Below are 22,080 nucleotides of genomic sequence, written 5' to 3'. Positions count from 1 at the left end.
CTTGCACTGAGATGCCGTGCCCTAGACCGCTGCCCCACTCGGGAGCAGATTGTTTAGGCCCTCGTGCTGTCATTCATTTCCTGCACTGTCTCTTACCCCATTTAGCATGGTTCATCAATACATTTTAGAGAGTCATAGGGCGGATAAGTTCCACTTTTTAATAGCATGACACGAGCGCGTTGCTCACCGGGTTCTGCCTTCACACTCCAACTACCCGCTCAGGAAAATCATTAAGCCACTCGGTATTGTCATTAGCATTGCTGTGCAATCATCGCCATTATCACGCCAGTTCAATTTATGTATTGATCGGCGCCTCCCCTCTTTTTTACCCAACCAGATGGATGGATAGAGCATAGTTTTATTCTGGGCCCCCGTGGCCCCGCCCCTGGGCCCTGCTCTTGGTTTAACTCCTAACAGAGAAGTAGTTGGCCATTAATTAAACACGTCCCCTCCCCAGAGCGCCCCGGACCCATTTGTCGATGCACTCTGAATCGAACGCTTCAGTGTTGACGTGGGCCACCATCCCAGCTCTGCCGGAGTGCCAATCAATGAAGTGTCACTCTGCATGCATCTCCCTCTTTCACTACCTCTTTCTCTCCCTTTCTCCCTCCCTCTCTCCATAGGTCTCTCGATCTCAATTCCTTACTCTCTCTCTCTCTCTCTCTCTCTTTCTCTCTCTCTCTCTATCTCTCTCTCTCTCTCTCTCTCTCTCTCTCTCTCACTTACTCACTCACTCACTCACTCACTCACTCACTCACTCACTGTCCCTCGCTCTCTCAATCAAATCAAATCGAATTGTATTTGTCATATGCACCGAATACAACAGGTGTATATCTTATAGTGAAATGCTTACTTACAAGCCCTTAACCAACCATGCAGTTCAAGAAATAGTTAAGAAAATATTTACAAAAAAATTTACAAATAAAACAAAGTAACACAATAAAATAACAATAACAATAACAAGGTCATATGTGGGGGTACAGGTTAGTTGAGGTAGTCTGTACATGTAGGTAGGGGTAAAGTGACTATGCATAAATAATAAACAGTGAGTAGCAGCACGGGGGGGGGGTCAATGTAAATAGTCTGGGTGGCCATTTGATTAATTGTTCAGCAGTCTTATGGCTTTTGGACCTAGACTTAGAATTTTTGGGGCTTTCTCTGACACCGCCTAGTATATAGGTCTTGGATGGCAGGAAGCTTGGCCCCGGTGATGTACTGGGCCGTACGCATTACCTTCTGTAGCACCTTATGGTCGGATGCCGAGCAGTTGCCATACTCTCTCTCCCTCTCTCTCTCCCGCCCCGCTCTCTCTCATCTATCCATGGCTCACTTGACTTTTCTCTCTTTGACTTCTCTCTCATAGCTCTCTGTGTCCGACATACTGTCCTTTAGTCCCTGTTTTCCATGTTTTTAGTAAAGTCTCTGTTTAGTCTGTGTACCTGGGTATGCATTCCCATATAGATAATTGCTCTGAGAACAGTCCTAGGTTCAAACATTATTTAACATCACTCCTGAGTGACGCAGCAGTCTAAGGCACTGCATCGCAGTGCTAGAGGCTTTACCTCAGACCCAGGTTCATTCCTGGGCTGTGCCACAACCGGCCGTGGCATAGGGAGGCTTTACTTGGCTCATCACGCCGGGGGACTGCAGGCTGACCTCGGTCGCCAGTCAAACGGTGTTTCCTCCGACACATTGGTGCAGCTGACTTCCGGGTTAACCTGGCGTGTGTTAAGGAGCGCGGTTAGACGGGTCAGGTTTCGGAGGACGCATGACTCCACCTTCGCCTCTCCCAAGTCCGTTGGGTGAGTTGCAGCGATGAGACAAGATCGAAATTGGGGAGGATAAATAACGGTACTCTTAAATACTTTATCTGGGCTTGATTGAGCTTGCCTAGCACAATAGAACAAATAGAAAAGTCTCAGAAGTGCAAACCCCACCCAGATTCAGATTCTGACCTGGCACTGCAGACAGGCTAAAGCAAACACTCAAAGTACTTGAAAGTTTTCAAATAGTATTTCAACCCAGGTCTGATAGCCCATTGCTTTGAGAAAGGACAGTCCTTATCAGTTGCGTTGTCATGAGGAGACAAGGCTTGCTGCCCAGGAGTTATAAAGTGTTCCAGAATTGAATTAAAGTAATTGTTTGCAAACCAGCATGACATTACCATGTTATTGTCCCTTTTAGAACAATGTATTATGCATCCTTATACAGCACATACATTAGAACAATGTATTATGCATCCTTATAGAGCACAAGTAAGCATCCTTATACAGCACATGCATTAGAACAATGTATTATGCATCCTTATACAGCACACCTAGTTATAATGTGCATCCCAAATGGCACTCCATTCCCTTTATAGTGCACTACTTTTGACCAGTGCTCTTAGGAAGTATTCAGAGCCCTTGACGTTTTCACATTTTGTTACGTTACAGCCTTATTCTAAAATTGATCAAATTTAAATGTTCCTCATCAATCTACACACAATACCCCATAATGGCAAAGCGAAAACAGGTTTTTAGACATTTTTGCAAATGTGTTACAAATTCAAAACAGAAATACGTTATTCAGACCCTTTGCTATGAGACTTGAAATTGAGCTCAGGTTTATTGTGTTTCCATTGATCTTCCTTGAGATGTCTAAGGCACTGCATCTCAGTGCAAGAGGCACTACAGTCCCTGGTTCGAATCCAGGCTGCATCACATCCGGCTGTGATTGGGAGTCCAATTGGCCGGGGTAGGCCGTCATTGTATATAAGAGTTTGTTCTTAACTGACCTGCCTAGTTAAATAAAGGTAAAACTATTTTTTTTCTACAACTTGATTTGAGTCCACATGTGGTAAATTCAATTGATTGGACATGATTTGGAAAGGCACACACCTGTCTATATAAGGTCCCTGACAGTGCATGCCAGAGCAAAAACCAAGCCAATGAGGTCAAAGGAATTGACCGTATAACTCCGAGACAGAATTGTGTTGAGGCACAGATCTGGGGAAGGGTACCAAAAAAATTCTGCAGCATTGAAGGTCCCCAAGAACACAGTGGTCTCCGTCATTCTTAAATGGAAGACGTTTGGAACCACCAAGGCCAAACTGAGCAATCGGGGGAGAAAGGCCTTGGTCAGGGAGGTGACCAAGAACCTGATGGTCACTCTGACAGAACTCCAGAGTTCCTTTGTGGAGATGGGAGAATCTTCCAGAAAGACAACCATCTCTGCAGCACTCCACCAATCATTCCTTTATTGTAGAGTGGCCAGATGGAAGCCACTCCTCACCAAGCTTGTAGCATCATACCCAATAAGACTTGAGGCTGTAATCACTGCCAAAGATGCTTCAACAAAGTACTGAGTAAAGGGTCTGAATACTTTAGTTTTGAATTTGTAATAAATTTGCAAAAATGTCTAAAAACCTATTTTTGCTTTGTCATTATGAGGTATTGTGTTTAGATTGATGAAGGGGGAAAAAACAATGTAATCCATTTCAGAATAAGGCTGTGACGTAACAAAATGTGGGAAAAGTCAAGGGGTCTGAATACTTTCCTGAATGTACTGTATAGGGAATAGGGTGCCATTTGGGACGCAGGCACGGGAAGTAGCCACCTTCTGGACACACACTTCTCTCCTGACTTATTTAGCTGAATGGTTAATAGAAACATGATGTTTCATTTTCTTCTATTACATATGAAGAATTGATTGTATTGAAGGTAAGTACAGGGTTGTCAGTCAGCCACTGCAGTGCTCATTAGTGTCATGTATGTGTGTGTCATGTTGACGCAGCTTGAACATTACAGCTCACAATTTGCATCTCAATCTCAATTAAACAATGTAATGCGACGCATACAGTGGATATACATAAATATACAGGAAATAGACGCACACGCAAGCATGCATACAGGTATGCACGCACACACACCACGTGTGCATGTGTGTAGATGTTGGGTGTGTGAGTATGTGTATAAAAAAAAATATACAAACATATAAATAACATGTCACATTCCTGTGCATAGGACATGGGGGACAAATTATCTCTCTCTCTCTTTCTCTCTGACACACACACACACACACACCAGGTGTAGCTCAGAGCTGCTCAGCCGCGTGTGTACGGCATCATCCCTGGCAGATCGGAGGGTGAGTCCTGATTAAGGCCCTCGTTATAAACACTTTCTCTGTTAAACCTTGGAACATCGGTCTGTTCATTTAACAACAAGCAACACAGCTTGGATTCGGGGGGGAACATCTGAAAAACGTGTCAGAGAGAACATTCATTCCCGTCGTCTTCATTAATGGATTCATTTTTCACTGGCATTTTCAAATGACCACTGGGATTCACCGGTTGATTGTTCCTGAATTGTACAATGCCTTTGATCTACTTCAAATGTATATTGTCACGGTTGTTGTGATGGACGGACCAAGGAGCAGCGTGATTTGAGTTCCACATATTTCCTTTGTAGTGAACCGTAACAAAACAACAAACAAACAAACAACGATACATGACTTACGTGGTGCAACAAGCACAAGCACAAACAATATCCCACAACCCAGGTGGGAACAATGGAGAACTTAAGTATGATTCCCAATTAGAGACAACGACAATCAGCTGCCTCTAATTGGGAACCATACAACAAAACAACATAGAAATAGGAAAACTAGAACACCCCCCTAGTCACGCCCTGACCTACAACACCATAGAGAATCCCGAGGGCTCTCTATGGTCAGGGCGTGACACATATAGATCATGGAGAAGAAAAAACAAACGTGTATATCAGGTACATGGAGAACTAGAGTGAGAGAGAGAGAGAGATAGAGAGAGAGAGAGAGAGAGAGAGAGAGAGAGAGAGAGAGAGAGAGAGAGAGAGAGAGAGATAGCTTTGCGTGAGAAATGCGTGAGAAATGATGTTCCTTTTTTTAAAAGAGAAGCACATTCAGATTTGACTTTGCCTCCTGATTCGATCTCCAGGTGATTTATAGTCAGGTTCTGTGTGAAACGTCACTTGTGTCCCAAATGGCACCCTATGCCCTTTGAAGGGCCAATAGGGCTCTGGCCATAAGTAGGGTGCCATTTGGGACACAAGCACTCAGTGGATTAACAACTTTGGAGAGAGAGGCAGAGCTTATCAATGTAAATTGGTGTGTGAATGGATACCCTGACCTTTAAAAGTCCTTGCAGGAAAAAGAGAGAAAAAGAACTTGGCTGTGCTACTGTGTGTGTGTGTGTGTGTATGTGCGTGTGTGTGTGTGTGTGTGTGTGTGTGTGTGTGTGTGTGTGTGTGTGTGTGTGTGTGTGCGTTTGTGTGTGGCGGCTTTCTATTCTTCCCATTATAGACTAGCAGTGGATGTGACCTCTCCAAGACGGTGCCTTTTAAGTTGAATGACCCTGTGTCTGACTGAAACACAAGCGAGTAAGCCTTATTATGCTCTGTGCTATCCAGCCAAGAAGGCGCGGAGGAAAGCAACATGGCTGTGTTTGCGTGATTGTGTGTGCGTGTACTGTATGTGCATGTGTGTGGGTGAATGACTGGGGCTTGCCCTCTGTGTTTAGACTTGGGCTCTTAGCACTAGCTAGCTGTGAAAGTCTTGTCTCTGCTTTCTCCCTGTGAAAAGAGGCTATAAAACTGGCATGTTGTGAGAAAAACACTCTCAAGGTTGTTGTAGTCAAGATATTTCATCGGGAGCCTTCGATGGTGGTGGCGTGTGACAGGGCCAGGCTGATTCCCCATGGCAACACCCTCGGTGATCGAAATGCTGATATTTCCTTCCCCATTGAAGACATTTTGAATTATATAGTGTTTGCATACGCCATTGAATATCTCGCTGAATGCCTCTAAGGTGGTTGTTTAATAGTGCAAATAAAATATTTCCACTCTCTCCCCCTCTCTATTTCCCTTTAACCCTCTCCAACTATTTTCTTTCATCAACACATTTCATTGCCTCTGAGAAGTATTACAGCATTCTCCTTGGTGCCTCCAGACACTCTTGAAGTCAAGGCTCAAGACATTACTCTTGGATTTCGACCCACATCCACTATGGTCCGAGAGACCTATTTCCTTTCATATTCCATTCTTTTCTCTGGACGTTCACCAAGGTCTGAATCGCACCGTGAAGGGAGCATTGTGACATTCTCTCCTAAGGCTCCCCTGCTGCAGACTGGCTGGCTCCGTGGCTCCACAACCAACTCCACTGGGCCTGTCTGCCAGGCTAGCTAGAGGAAGGTTTATTCCACCCTGCATGCTTCGCTGGTGGAGAGAAGCCTCCTCTCCTTAGGGATTTAGCTCTTGACCCGGTCAGCTTCCGTTTTGTAGGCTTCTCACAACCTAACTGAACAACTGAACAACTGCCTCTTTCTAAGACCGAATAGTGTTTTTGGTAACTCTTTAGTTAACATGGGCATCGCTTCATAGACCGTGCAAATGTGGGGAGTAACTCTATATAGCCGCATGCACTTAGGCTACTAGCTTATTAAAGGGTAATTGCATAGGTTATGACACTGTAATTACTCTGGTTTAAGACATGTGTATTGTTCCGTGAAATACAATACTGTAGGTTTGAAAGGTATTCATCAAGACTGCTATAGAAGCACAGAGGTGTATGTTTGTTTGCAAGTAGTTCACAGAAAGGGTTTATGTGCTTTCGGGAATTCCGTGCATTTTTGTTCCACTGAAATGCATTTTTCAAAATCTCGGGATAATATATTCGTTGCTGTATTTTTGTCTGTTTCATCATTCTAATTGATTAAAATGACAGACAAATCCTAATCTATTATTAATATATTAATAAACCCTGACTTATTCATTATCTGCAAAGACCACACATATAAAAGAATAGTGCAATTTTAAGAAGAAGTAGAAGGAGTGTATCAGCGTCCACATGAGTTGAGTATTGCACTTAGCCATCCCGGATCCGGGATCGTGAATACAGCCTCAAGCTCATTACCATAACACAACGTTAACTATTCATGAAAATCGCAAATGAAATGAAATAAATATGCTAGCTCTCAAGCTTAGCCTTTTGTTAACAACACTGTCATCTCAGATTTTCAAAATATGCTTCTCAACCATAGGAAAACAATCATTTGTGTAACAGTAGCTAGCTAGCGTAGCATTTAGCGTTAGCATTAGCGTTAGCGTTAGCATTCAGCAGGCAACATTTTCACAAAAAACAGAAAAGCATTCAAATAAAATAATTTACCTTTGAAGAACTTCCGATGTTTTCAATGAGGAGACTGTTAGATAGCAAATGTTCAGTTTTTCCTGAAAGATTATTTGTTTAGGAGAAATCGCTCCGTTTGGTGCGTCACGTTTGGCTACCAAAAAAAAAATGAAAATCCAGTCATCAAAACGCCTAACTTTTTTCCAAATTAACTCCATAATATCGACTGAAACATGGCAAACGTTGTTTAGAACCAATCCTCAAGGTGTTTTTCACATATCTCTTTAATGATATATCGTTAGTGGAAGTGTGCTTTCTTTCCTGAATCCCAGGAGAAAATGCCCGCACCTGAAGATTACGCACCAATTTAGACAAAGGACACCGGGCGGACCCCTGGAAAATGTAGTCTCTTATGGCCAATCTTCCAATGATATGCCTACAAATACGTCACAATGCTGCAGACATCTTGAAGAAACGACAGAAAGGGCAGGCTCGTTCGTGGTGCATTCACAGCCATATAAGGAGACAATGGAAAACAGAGCTTCAGAAATTCTGCTCATTTCCTGTTTGAAGTTTCATCTTGGTTTCGCCTGTAGCATGAGTTCTGTGGCACTCACAGATAATATCTTTGCAGTTTTGGAAACGTCAGACTGTTTTCTTTCCAAAGCTGTCAATTATATGCATAGTCGAGCATCTTTTCGTGACAAAATATTGCGCTTAAAACGGGCACGTTTTTTTATCCAATAATGAAATAGCGCCCCCATAGACTCAACAGGTTAATGCCAAACGGAAAAGTCAAGTGGAGTTTATGGTGAAAACGGCGTGAGTAATTGCGGAATACCTGATTGCCTCGTCACCAACCCAGCTGCTTGAAACTAGACTGAAACGTCCATCGTCTGAGACCCTGGAGGATTTGCAATGTTTTGACGTTCGGCTTGACAGCAAGAGTTCAGGTGACGTGACACACCTTGACACCGGCGTGGAATATCTTGCTGTGCGATCGGCTCGGTAATGAGGCGCGAGTGAAGTGGCGGGCCGTTCTGTATTCTCGCAGATACGCCAGATACGTCGCTCCCGCTGCCCTCCCTCGTTCCACGCCACAACACGTTCTGCCCTCCATGGTAGAAGAATAAAAAACACTAGCAGACAGACGTATGACAGACAGAAGCATCAAGGGACAGAACAAAATGGAGGGGTGAAGGGAGTTCTCAGCCAGCTAAACAACCGGAGTATAACCCACAGTGAGGAGAGAGAGAGAGAGAGAGAGAGAGAGAGAGAGAGAGAGAGAGAGAGAGAGAGAGAGAGAGAGAGAGAGAGAAGAGAGAGAGAGAGAGAGATACATGCGTCAATCAGCAAGACCTTGTAACCCAAGGTCCCGTAGTTGCTTGACATGTTAGGCTGTAGGCTCCGCCCTGGTCACTCTCTAGACATGTACGAGCAGTTTCAGAACATCGTGAAGATGGGACCATTCGGCCAGATCATGGGTATGATCCCAGGCTTCGGAACAGACTTCATGAGCAAAGCCAGGGAGAGTGGGCATGTTAAGTTCCAAGTGGGGTGGGGAGGGGTTGGTTTGATTTTGTATGCCATCTGTTTTATTTGTAAAATACACGTCATTTTCACGACAAACGTGCCCTCGTTTAATTCTTCTATTATCGGTGTTGAGTTTCGTGTTTACCCAACCGTTATGGCCTTCACATGTCACGATTGGCTTTCACTTGTTAAGTCGATGCCTCTACCCTTGGCCCCAAACATATGGAGCAATTGATTTTCCCTCTCTCCATCCTCTTCGTGTGCTTAGGCACACAGAGGTAGCGTCAGGTTAAGTACCTAGCTTATGACTAAACATCAGCCTCCTTACCTTGGAACCAAATCCAATCAAATATACGACCCTCGGGTTATAAGTCTGCCACCCCATTCATCTCCGCCGATGTGCAATACAATAATGTGATGAGCTGAATAAACGTCTGCCTTATGTGAACTGTATGAACACTCGACTCTATTGGTTGTGCTCAAACAAAAGGGGAAGAGCAGGGTGAAGAACGCTTGAGTTGAGAACCCCATTTGAATGACAATGGTTGCGAATGGTTGCGAATGGTTGGGAATGGTTGTGAGCGGTTGTGAATGGTGAGGACATGCTACTCTGCTACTACATGTGATCCTGTGATGTTCTGCTCCGGCGGAGACACTTTTCTTTTATCAGGTGTAATGAAATTGGTTTATTTCCCTGTCTGAAAGGAGGCGTTTGTGGCGGCGGAGTAATGCGCTCTGAGAGTCACTGGGAAAGTGAGACAACGTCTTTTGTTATACAGGTTGGGAGCCTATTGACTATTGAATGTCCTTTGGTGTTTAAGATTTGGCTGCCATGGGAAATAGTCCCACCCCAAAAATTGGATGATAACCTCAGTGAAGGAATACAATTACAAATATATCTACACTATAAAATGTCTACACTGTATTATTATGTATATCAATTGTATTAATTCAACTTTCTCTCCATATTCAAAAGAGCTGTATTTTTCTATTCTGGTTCTGGGGACCTTCTGGTTCTGGGGACCTGTAGGAATGGAACGTGTTTGTTACAACTAATCTGAGAACACTGCATTGATGGTCATGCGCCATGCGCCTAAAGATGTAGGATCTTCATTTGATCACTCTTTTGTTGCTGAGAATCTGTGAATTGGTGTTCATGGTAAAACAAAACAAAAACACAAGATGCTGTTTGAGAGTGAGACCACAATGTGCTTTACAATAGCTGCCAGTGAGAGAGGCAGAGAGACAGAGAGAGCATCTTCTGAGTTCAGTTCTCCTTCAACACAGAAGTGTCAAATCATAGTGCCAGCTGACAGTAAGTACTGACGCTTTGTGTTGAATCTGAGATTGCCGCCTCACTTCTTCCGCTCCCCAATCCAGCCTTTTCTTCCCATCTTCAATTATCTCCTCCCTCTCCTCTCTTTTACCCCCTTCGTCTTTCTTTTCCCTCCTTATCTTCTCCCCCTCCGTATAGCGACAGATGACACCGAAGGCAGGGGGCCTATCTCTCTCCACCTGGCATGGCACATGCCAGCCTTGCCAGCCTCCACACCACTTCCGTGCCCTTCCTCCTCTCCTCCTTTCAACACACTCAGTCAGAGCACCAACTACTTTGGCCCAACCTCTTTGACTTTCCCTCTCCGTCCCTGTCCGTCTGCGGGATTCAATCTGCAGCCGGTGTCTTGGTCTCCGTCGGGCCCTATTTAGGAGGAGCACAGCAGTCACTTCCACTGATGCTGCTGCGGCTGCTGCATCTCAGCAGCAGTAGCAAGGCCTGTCTGTCTGTCTGTCTGTCTGTCTGTCTGTCTGTCTGTCTGTCTGTCTGTCTGTCTGTCTGTCTGTCTGTCTGCCTGCCTGCCTGCCTGCCTGCCTGCCTGCCTGCCTGCCTGCCTGCCTGCCTGCCTGCCTGCCGGCCGGCCTGTCTGTCTGTCTGTCTGTCTGTCTGTCATGTGCCACTGATCAATGCTGTAGTGTAGCACTAAGGCTGGAGCTGGAGCTGGAGAGTGGGGCCGGTTTGGCTGAAACGATACAGCATATTATGACATGGACCACACTTCATTGTGTGTGAGTGTGCATGCACGCAAGCACACATGCTGGCAAACAACAAATGGACATACAGTGCTGTTGCACCCTTGAGATATGCTGTTTGACATACTGTATGTCATGTCATTTACTGTTTGGTATTGTATCATAGAGTATCATCAGATTTTGGTTCACAGTGCTGGTTAACACGTGCTTGTACTGCACACAACCTTTACACAGATACACATATCCTTTGTCATTTCGAGTCCTCGAGAGACACGTGACTGCAGGCATTCTCATACCCTCTCACAGCACCTCAAGCTGGGGATCCGGACCGATGCCCTTCTCTGGGCTCCCTGGTCAGGTGTACTATTCCCGAGTTAATGGGCCTTGTCCCTCTCCTCTCTCTGGCTCTGTGGACCCTGTCTGGCCCACCCTGCCACCCTCCCTCCAGCCTGAACCCCCCCGACACACTCCAACGACCCCTTGGCCCTCTCTGTTTCATGCCCTTCAATCCGCTGGACACACATATCTCTCATTCTGCCTCTCACCTTCTCATTCTGTCTATCTCTCTATCTCTGTCTTCCTCGTTCTCTCTTTCACTCTCTGTTTTGCTCTCATGCTTCCCCATTATGCAGCACCTGTGTGTGTCTATTTCTGGTCGGCTTCTATGCTTTCTTTCTTCTTTGCTTTTCCTACCAGGCTGTCTCCATGTTGTTTTCCTCATACTCATTTATCTCTCTCTCTCTCTCTCTCTCTCTCTCTCTCTCTCTCTCTCTCTCTCTCTCTCCCCCTAATTTTCATTTTCTCCTCCCCTCCTCCCACTCTCCTTCTCTCACACATTCCAAATCCCAAACGTGCTTTATTGGTGCAGCGTAACAACGCCTTGCCAACACATTTCTCATGGTTGAGATGTGGCACGTACAGCATTCAAATATGATATAGACTCTGCCATGCAGAAACAATACAGGACATAAATATGTATTATTATTTTCTCTGCCTCCATCTCCATCTGTTCCTCACCAAGACCCCCCTCTCTCTTCTTTTCCCTCCCTTCATTTCCTCCGTAGTTTCTTTGACTGCTCTCCTTCCAACCTGCTTTGGGCTCGGTCCAAACACACTGGCGGCGAGAGAGTAGAAAGAGAGAGAAAAAAAGTCTTTATACGAAAATAAGAAAAAGAAGAAAAAAAACACTTTTGAAAAATTGATCCGCAATATCAAAGACCTCACCTTACAATAAAATAAAAAATGGAATCCATTTTACAGGGGGAGCCGGAGAAAAGTGCAGGAAGGCTGATGTGTTTTTGGCTACATCACTGAGACATTGAGTAACAGGACATTGAGGCAGATACAGGAGCGATTCAAAGCGAAAAGAGACGTGATGAAAGACCAGCATAGTCAAGTCATCTCTTTACACTTCTTATTTCACTTATCAGTCCAATTACCTTCCCTATTTCATTCTCTCTGCCTAGACAGTGTGTACAGTATGAACAGTGTCAAACTAATTGAGCTCATAAAACAAAATAAACTAGAGTTGGCATCCTTACATTTTACCTCTTTAGTTAGATTTTCTCACAGGAAGAAAAGCATTCCATCTCTCATAATCAACTGAAATTCAATAAGGAGTTAATTTGTTCTCATTAAGCCTGAAACCAAGAAACAAAGCGATTGGAACAATTACAGCCGATTCATTCCAAGCACAGGGTCTCAAGAGAATTCCTGTTATTTATTTTCTTCCTTATTAGAGCCTATCATTCTTTGTTGATCTCACAATGCTGTTACCTATGAATCTTTGTTGCGCCTTGATCAAATTATTTAAAAGGGCATCCTTCCTTCCTCTCTTTCATGAAGAAATCACTGATTAGAAATAAGTGTCCAGGAAAAAACAATGTGATGGAGCCCAGCCACTTTAATAATGGGAATTGATGGGAAATGATGTAAATATATCACTAGCCACTTTAAACAATGCTACCTTATATAATGTTACTTACCCTACATTATTCATCTCATAGGCATACGTATTTACTGTACTCTATATCATCGACTGTATCCTTATGTAATACATGTATCACTAGCCACTTTAACTATGCCACTTTGTTTACATACTCATCTCATATGTATATACTGTACTCGATACAATCTACTGTATCTGCCTATGCTGCTCTGTACCATCACTCATTCATATATCCTTATGTACATATTCTTTATCCCCTCACACTGTGTACAAGACAGTAGTTTTGGAATTGTTAGTTAGATTACTTGTTGGTTATTACTGCATTGTCGGAACTAGAAGCACAAGCATTTCGCTACACTCGCATTAACATCTGCTAACCATGTGTATGTGACAAATAAATTTGATTTGATTTGATTTGATTTGATGTTCACCTGTAAAATCACGTCTAATCACTTTACTTCAAGGAAGGGAGGAAGGAAGAATGAATTGGTGCCAATCCTACCTGTTCTTCTTCATTGACCTCCAGACGCCCTTTGACCTATTGCATGCTATGCTGATTTTGGGTTGCCAAGTTGACAAGCCTTAGCATGGGAACCCAGATGATTGGCTGCTGTGGGACTGTGCTGGGTCACAATTGGGCAGTGAGTGACAGGGAGGAGGTCCCTGGTGTGACTGGGCCCAGTTGAGTGGAGAACAGATTCCCTTCCCACGATGCCTAGGAGCTCTGAATCAGCACTGGGCTCCAGTTGATATGGGGCATCAATCACAACACGACACCGCCTGTGTCAGCTTTTTCCCCCACCATGCTCGATGGTGCTATCTGCAGGATCCATGCAATGAATGAATAGAGAGCATAATAGCAATAGAAGCTGGTTATGTTCTTACAATCAATGTACGCCTTTGGGGATCTGAGGGTTTCTGTATACAATCAGTGATGCTTAGGCTGTGTTTTGTAAATCCTGTTTTTGTATGCACATGTGCATTCCTGTGTCTGTGTGTGTTTTCGTGTGCATATCAATGACTCTGTGGGAAATGTTCTAAATGTGTCTCTCCCCATTTAATTCAATAGAAAAATCATGCATAATCAATATCTTCCGTTCAGTATGTAAATGATTTATTTTCCTTCGACTATACCTCAATGCACATGTAGATCTTACATCTGTGTGTAAGAGAGTGTCTGGTGTGTGGAATGTTTTTCCCTCTGATGCCTCTCTCTCTCTCTCTGTGTGTGTGTGTGTGTGTGTGTGTGTCTGTGTGTGTGTGTGTGAGTGTGTGTGTGTGTGTGTGTCTTCCTCAGTGTCTTCTCTCCCCACCTGTCCTTGTTACATGACTGGTGCCTGTAGCCGGCACCATCTACAAACCTGGTGTAATTAAAGTGTTTGATCTCCCTCCCTGTGGAGACGCCACCACTGCACTGCTTTCTAGACCAGCACACACACACCACTGTTGCCACTGTGATCAATGACTGAGCGAGAGGCGCTAGCCACAAACTGACAGTGCAGAGATTGAACAAGGGGAGGGAGGAGGGGGAGAGGAAGGAGGAGGGGGAAGGGAGGGGAGGCAGTGGGAATGAGTGAGGGTTAGGAGAGAGAGAGAGAGTTCAGGAAGGTACTGTAATACTGCAGCGCAAGAGGAAGTCAACATGATAATTGAGAAAACATAAAAATGGAGAACAGGTTGTGGCAGTTTTATGTTAGGTCTACACTACTGGTCAAAAGCTTTAGAACACCTACTCATTCAAGGACATGGTCTTTCACCAAATAGGGCTATCTTCTGTATACCCTTCCTACCTTGTCACAACACAACTGATTGGCTCAAACGCATTAAGAAGGAAAGAAATTCCACAAATTAACTTTTAAGAAGGCACACCTGTTAATTGAAATGCATTCCAGACTACCTCATGAAGCTGGTTGAGAGAATGCCAAGAGTGTACAAAGCAGTCATCAAGGCAAAGGGTGGCTATTTGAATCTCAACTATAAAATATATTTGGATTTGTTTAACACTTATTTGGTTGCTACGTGATTCCATATGTGTTATTTCATAGTTTTGATGTTTCACTATTATTCTACAATGTAGAAAGTAGTAAAATAAAGAAAAACCCTTGAATAAGTAGGTGTTCTAAAACGTTTGACCCATAGTGTAGGTACATGCAAACACAGTCTCTTACACACACACACACACACACACACACACACACACACACACACACACACACACACACACACACACACACACACACACACACACACACACACACACACACACACACACACACACACACACAGAGAGAGAGGCATCAGAAGGAAAAACATTCCACACACCAGACACTCTCTTACACACAGATGTACACACACACACACACACACACACACAAAGATCACCTAGATCTGCAACTTGCACATACTCCTCCTTCGAACTGTCTTGCCTCCTAGCCAAAAACACCTCCTGACCCCTTCCCCCTCTGCCCCCCCTCTCCATCCAGTCACCCCCCAGCTACACACACCTCCTGACCCCTTCCCCTTCTGCCTTCACCCCCCTCTCCATTCAGCCACCCCCCAGCTACACACCCCTCCTGAACCCTTCCCCTTCTGCCTCCACCCCCCTCTCCATCCATTTCATTATTTGTTACTTTTATTTCTTATTTTTTTACTCAAAACATATTTGAATTAAAACTGCATTGTTGGTTAAGGGCTTGTAAGTAAGCATTTCACTGTAAGTATTCGGCGCATATAACAAATAACATTTGATTTGATCTTTCTACATCACCCTGTCAATCATTTTCTCCTGTCAGCTCATGCTGTCCCAATCAGTATTATTATATCTCTCTTTCTTGTCCGTTTCATCCTCCCCCTCTTCCCTGTCCCTGTCTTCCCCCTCCGCCTCCCTCCCTCTCTCCCCCTCTCTATGTTATACATCTCGTTCAGCTAAAAAGTGACACGTCGTCGGATCCGACCTGGGTGCTGTTTCTATTTTTTCTTGATGCTAATCAGTTTGCAAATCAGTGCAGTGTCAGGGAGAGTGTTGCCAAGTTGTTTGCCTTAATCTGAGAGACGGTGGAAGTGATGCGGACTGCAGAACACACCGGTTGGAGTGGATTTGTGTTCTAAGAGAGGCTTACAATGTGGAGAAGAGAGAGATATTACTTTTTGAAAGTGAAGCGTTCTATAAAACCCTCAAGTGTTGAAGATGAGCTGTGTGTCCAAAATGGCACCCTATATAGCACACTACTTTTGACCCTGACGCCTATGGGCCCTGATCAAAAGTAGTGCACTACATAGGGAACAGGGTGCCATTTGGGATGTGGATGAGGATGTAACAGAATAAAGAAGCTCTGCATAACAATGTTCTGTACTTAATGATTCATGGTTCATTGATTCATTATTATGTCATGTTATGTTGTGTTTACCAGCCGTGCGTCTGCCGCAGGGCTGGAAAAGCATGTTTCTGGTCCCATGTGCTTTTAGTAGTATGGACAACAAGATTTTGTCCCAAAACTGTCCCTGCAGACTGGGTTTTTAACACAAAATTTAATTAAGGCATTAGGGCCAGTTTGCCAGACACATATTAAGCCTAGTCCTGGACTGAGAAGCACTTTTAATAGAGAATTGAACATGATTTTTACTCTACAATCAGGCTTAATCTGTGTCCGGGAAACTGGTCCAACTAAACAGATATTTGTTCATGGTTTAAGTAAATAGTTTTGTTAATTTACTGTTTCTCTTCTCACTGAGTACACCAAACATTAGGAACACCTTCCTAATATTGAATTGGGCTCCCCCTTTTGCCCTCAGAACAGCCTCAATTTTTCAGGGCAGGGACTCGACAAGGTGTCGAAAGCATTCCACAGGGAGGCTGGCCCATGTTGACTCCAATGCTTCCCACAGTTGTGCCACACATACACAATCAATGTCTCAATTGTCTCAAGGCTTAACAATCCTTCTTTAACCTGTCTCCCCTTCATCTACACAGAAAACCCAGCAGGCCACGACTCGGTGAAACATAAGATATTACAGTTTTTAATGTCCCGTTGGTAGGATAGTCTCGACCATAGAGCATCCTCATGTTGAGTTGGGTATATCGCTCTCTACAGGGACGTCAGTTTACGGGGGGAAAAAAGCATGTAAAAATATCTGAACACTATGAAGTTGATATGAACACACACACACTCAATTACAAGTTTGCATACACTTTGGTTGGAGTCATTAAAAATCATTTTTCAACCACTCCACAAATTTCTCGTTAACAAACTATAGTTTTGGCAAGTCGGTTAGACATCTACTTTGTGCATGACACAAGTAATTTTTCCAACAATTGTTTACAGACATATTATTTCACTTATAATTCACTGTATCACAATTCCAGTTGGTCAGAAGTTTACATACACTAAGTTGACTGTGCCTCTTCTTGATCCTACTTGAGACGCAGACGTCTCAAGTAGGCACCTGGAAATGCAAATGCGCTACGCTAAATGCTAAATGTACTCGTTAAAACTCAAACGTCCATTAAAATACACATGCAGGGTATTGAATTAAAGCTACACTCGTTGTGAATCTAGCCAACAAGTCAGATTTTTAAAATGCTTTTCGGCGAAAGCATGAGAAGCTATTATCTGATAGCATGCAACACCCCAAAATGCCTGAAGGCGACGTAAACAAAAGAATTAGCGTAGCCGGCGCTACACAAAAACGCAGAAATAAAATATAAAACATTCATTACCTTTGATGATATTCTTTGTTGGCACTCCTATATGTCCCATAAACATCACAAATTGGTCTTTTTCCCGATTAAATCCGTCCATGAATGCCCGAAATATCCATTTGTATAGCCTGTCTACTTCAGGAAAAAAGCTCTCTTCCAACACGCAACGTCATTTTTAAAAATTATATAAGTTGCCTATATTCTTTGACAAAACAGTTCAACCTACTTTTGTAACCCAACTTTAGGTATTTATAAACGTTAATAAGCGATCAAATTGATCACTGGGCGATCTGTATTCAATAGCAGCTACTCAAGAAAACAATGTCCATTTTTCAATCTTCCAAAATCGATTGTTGTAGGCTGGATGGAATGACGGATCTATTGGTAATGTCTCAAAGGATTTTTGATATTTTTGATATTTGGCGACATCGTGTGGAAGCTGTAGGAATTGCATCCGTGTCCATATTAAATTTGGTTTCCTTTAAACAATACATGAAAGGGGCGCATGGATACTTTTTTCAGCTTTCAGTGACCAGTTTTTCTTGCGCTTTTCGATGAAACACACACTCTGTTATAGTCACAGCCGTGATTTAACCAGTTTTAGAAACTTCAGAGTGTTTTCTATCCACACATCCTAATCATATGCATATACTATATTCCTGGCATGAGTAGCAGGACGCTGAAATGTTGCGCGATTTTTAACAGAATGTTCGAAAAAGGAGGGGTAGGATGAAGAGGTTATAGCGTGGAAAATTCCAGAAAATGATGTCATGGCTTCAGAAGCTTTTGATAGGCTAACTGACATCATTTGCGTCAGGAGGTGTATCTGTGGATGTATTTCAAGGCCTGCCTTCAAACTCAGTGCCTCTTTGCTTGACGTCAAGGGAAAATCTAAAGAAATCAACCAAGACCTCAGAGAAAAAAAGGAGACCTCCACAAGTCTGGTTCATCCTTGGGAGCGATTTCCAAATGCCTGAAGGTATTACGTTGATCTGTACAAACAATAGTATTAACACCTTGGGACCACGCAGCTGTCATACCGCTCAGGAAGGAGACGCGTTCTGTCTCCTAGAGATGAACGCACTTTGGTGCAAAAAGTGCAAATCAATCCCAGAACAACATCAAAGGACCTTGTGAAGATGCTGGAGGAAACAGGTACAAAAGTATCTATATCCACAGTAAAAACGAGTCCTATATCGACATAACCTGAAAGGCCGCTCAGCAAGGAAGAAGCCACTGCTCCAAAACTGCCATAAAAAAGCCAGACTACAGTTTGTAACTGCACATGGGAACAAAGATCATACTTTTTGGAGAAATGTTCTCTGGTCTGATGAAACAAAAATTGAACTGTTTGGCCATAATGACCATTGTTATGTTTGGAGGAATAAGGGGGAGGCTTGCAAGCCGAAGAACACCATCCCAACCGTGAAGCAAGGTTTACATACACCCCATCCATTTACATTTAAACGCAGTTTTTTGCAATTCCTGACATTGAATCCGAATAAAAATTCCCTGTCTTAGTTCAGTTAGTATCACCAGTGGGTCAGAAGTTTACATACACTCAATTAGTATTTGGTAGCATTGCCTTTAAATTGTTTAACTTCGGTCAAAGGTTTTGGGTAGCCTTCCACAAGCTTCCCACAATAAGTTGGTTGAATTTTGTCCCATTCCTCCTGACAGAGCTCGTGTAACTAGTCAGGTTTGTAGGCCTCCTTGCTCGCACACGCTTTTTCAATTCTGTCCACAAAGTTTCTATATCATTGAGGTCAGGGCTTTGTGATGGCCACTCCAATACCTTGACTTTGTTGTCCTTAAGCCATTTTTCCACAACTTTGGAAGTATGCTTTGTGTCGTTGTCCATTTGGAAGACCCATTTGTGACCAAGATTTAACTTGATGTCTTGAGATGTTGCTTCAATATATCCACATCATTTTCCGCCTCATGATGCCATCTATTTTGTGAAATGCACCAGTCCCTCCTGCAGCAAAACACCCCCACAACATGATGCTGCCACCCCCGTGCTTCATGGTTGGGATGGTGTTCTGACACCAATCTAGGTGTATGTAAACTTCCAACTTCAACTGTATAGGTCATTGGAAATGATGCAGAAATTGGAAATGATGCTGACAATTACATTGATGGAAGCAAAAAATGTATCTGCAATATCAAAGCTGATGTGCCCTCTAAAAAGCAAAACATTAAAAACACAGTCAATGTAGATAGCCAGCTAGCTAGAGTTTCTGCTATCTAGTAGCTTCTTGACTTCATAAATCTTAGTACAGTAACCAGTGGCGTATAGTCCAGTCCATATGCAAACAAAATCAACTTTATTGCTCATTATTTCAATACACAAGATAGAATAAACTTGCGTCAGCCATCAAGAATTGAACCTCACCGATTCTTGACCATGGACGCTGCCATTGGACAACACTGGCAGTATAGCAGCTTTCATTTATTTCAAAGGAAGCATTTTCTCAATTGCTGATGGCAATGCCAGATACCCGATGTCTATAGTGTACAGTAGCAAGACCGTCAGGTTCCGAAATCTGACTTTTTGGATACGATGTTAATGATGCGTAAGAGAAAGACCCCACTAAATGAACATGAAGAATCATATTTGTCTTGGTAAAAAAGTATTTCATAACACAAGTAAGTGACATTTCATCACCAAACACGTTTTCACCCACTCTGGGAAGAGTGGGTGGACACCCTCATTTAGGTTTATGTAGAAAGTGCTCTGAGAAATTGACGAAAGAGGGGTTGAATATTGAAAGCAACCGCAAATATACAATTGAATCAGAAAAAACATTGATAATTGTATTTTATTCTGAGAATCACAGAGGTGTAGTGTAGCAGCGTTGTGAGGTGCATTTTAATAGTCATGCTTAAAGCCTTTGAATTGAATGAGATCACTACCATAGATTTGCATTGAAACCTATTTAATATGAAATGTGACAGTGTTCAGTGTTCAGTGTCAACAAATGAGTATAGGATTTATATAACGAATAGTAATACACTGGATTTGACATATTACATACTCATGCACCACTGAGTGAGTATTACATGGTCATGTAATAATATAATGTAATTGATGACTTCATTTGCTCTCTCTCTCTCTCTCTCCCACCTCTCTCTCTCTCTCTCTCTCTCTCTCTCTCTCTCTCTCTCTCTCTCTCTCTCTCTCTCTCTCTCTCTCTCTCTCTCCCGCCTCTCTCTCTCTCCATCTCTTCCTCTCTCTCTCTCGCTCTCTTCATACCCCCTCTCTCTCCATCCCCCTCTTCCATTAATTTCTTGTCTGAAACATCCATCACAGTGTAAGGCGAGTGCCTTGAATCAACGTCTACAGTCCTGTAACAGATGGGTCCGATTAGCAGCATGTGTGTATATTACACCCAGACCCATGGTTGAGTGGTGTAACGCTGTGATTTGGAAGGTCACATGTGGGTAGAAGGTAAAGGCAACTGATATTACAGCTTGCCTTTGTGGTTCCCAGGGAACCGTGCAGTTCCTGCTGATGTCATCTCTTTTGTAGGCAAATGTGTTCACCGATCCACCACTGCCACGGCTTCTGCACAAATAGCTTCCACGGGATTTTAAAAAAAATGTGTCGCTAGTGTAGCCACGCTGCGCCATTCATCCAATCCCATTTTCTTCCCTCCATCTCCCTCTCCCATTGGACCTATTCCAATTCCCTGGGACTCAATGGGATTGGTTTGACTTTACAGTCACACATACTGCCTTGTTTTTCATCTTCCCATGGCAAATACGAAACTGAACACAACACTTCTTGCTTTGGGAAATAAACTACAAAGGTTTCCACAGAAATTAGACAGATAAAACAAAAGACGATCACCCTCTTTCTCTTAAACAACAAATACTTTTTTCTCCAAGTAGGTCAGTAAACAAACATTTTATGCATAAAAATGTTATGCATGATGATTATACTCAAGTAAACAACACCAGCAATGAATGGCGGCTAATGGATGCTAGCTCGACACACTACGGTACGTGAAGTCTTTCAAAGAATCCTGCTACACTGAACCACGGCTGGTGCTGCACACACACACACACACACACACACACACACACACACACACACACACACACACACACACACACACACACACACACACACACATTAGCAGGCCTCTCCATTTCCTGCTTTACTGTGTAGTTCTCTATACGCTCTCTACTCGGCTTCCCCATATTCTCTTATGTAATACTTTGCTGATTCCTGAAAGGCCTGGGAGGATTTTGTCTGAGCTTGTCTTCAAAGCAACACGGTAATGACAACAGCACACGGCACATTGAACAATCATCATTATTTGCTTTACCGCAGCAGCACAGCCCTCTGAGGCATCAACGGCAAGGTGATCCATGCCTTTCCCTTATCAACCCATTCGGCTGAATCCTAAATGTGTGTGTGTGTATGTGTATGTTTGTGTGTGTGATGATGACTCAGCGTTACAATGACAATCTGAATTGATCAATAAGGACATTTGCATTGTGTTGTCTCTGCTCTTCAAAAACCCATTACACATAGATCTGGACAGGGGGCAAGGGGGTAAGGACCCCCAAGAGGTTCCCCCCATGCCTCTCAGTAAAGGGGATTAAAGACCGTCAAGACACTGATAAGGACAAAGGTTCTGGAATTTAGAAACTCTGCGCCTTGGTTGACTTAGCGTTCTGCCTACATCCAGAAGCATAAATCAGCCCTCTTGACCCCAGC

The sequence above is a fragment of the Oncorhynchus clarkii genome, chromosome 2 (genome assembly GCF_045791955.1).
Source record: "Oncorhynchus clarkii lewisi isolate Uvic-CL-2024 chromosome 2, UVic_Ocla_1.0, whole genome shotgun sequence".
Classification (NCBI taxonomy): Eukaryota; Metazoa; Chordata; class Actinopteri; order Salmoniformes; family Salmonidae; genus Oncorhynchus; species Oncorhynchus clarkii.
The sequence above is the reverse complement of the archived record's forward strand: the minus strand, read 5'-3'. Positions refer to the sequence as shown.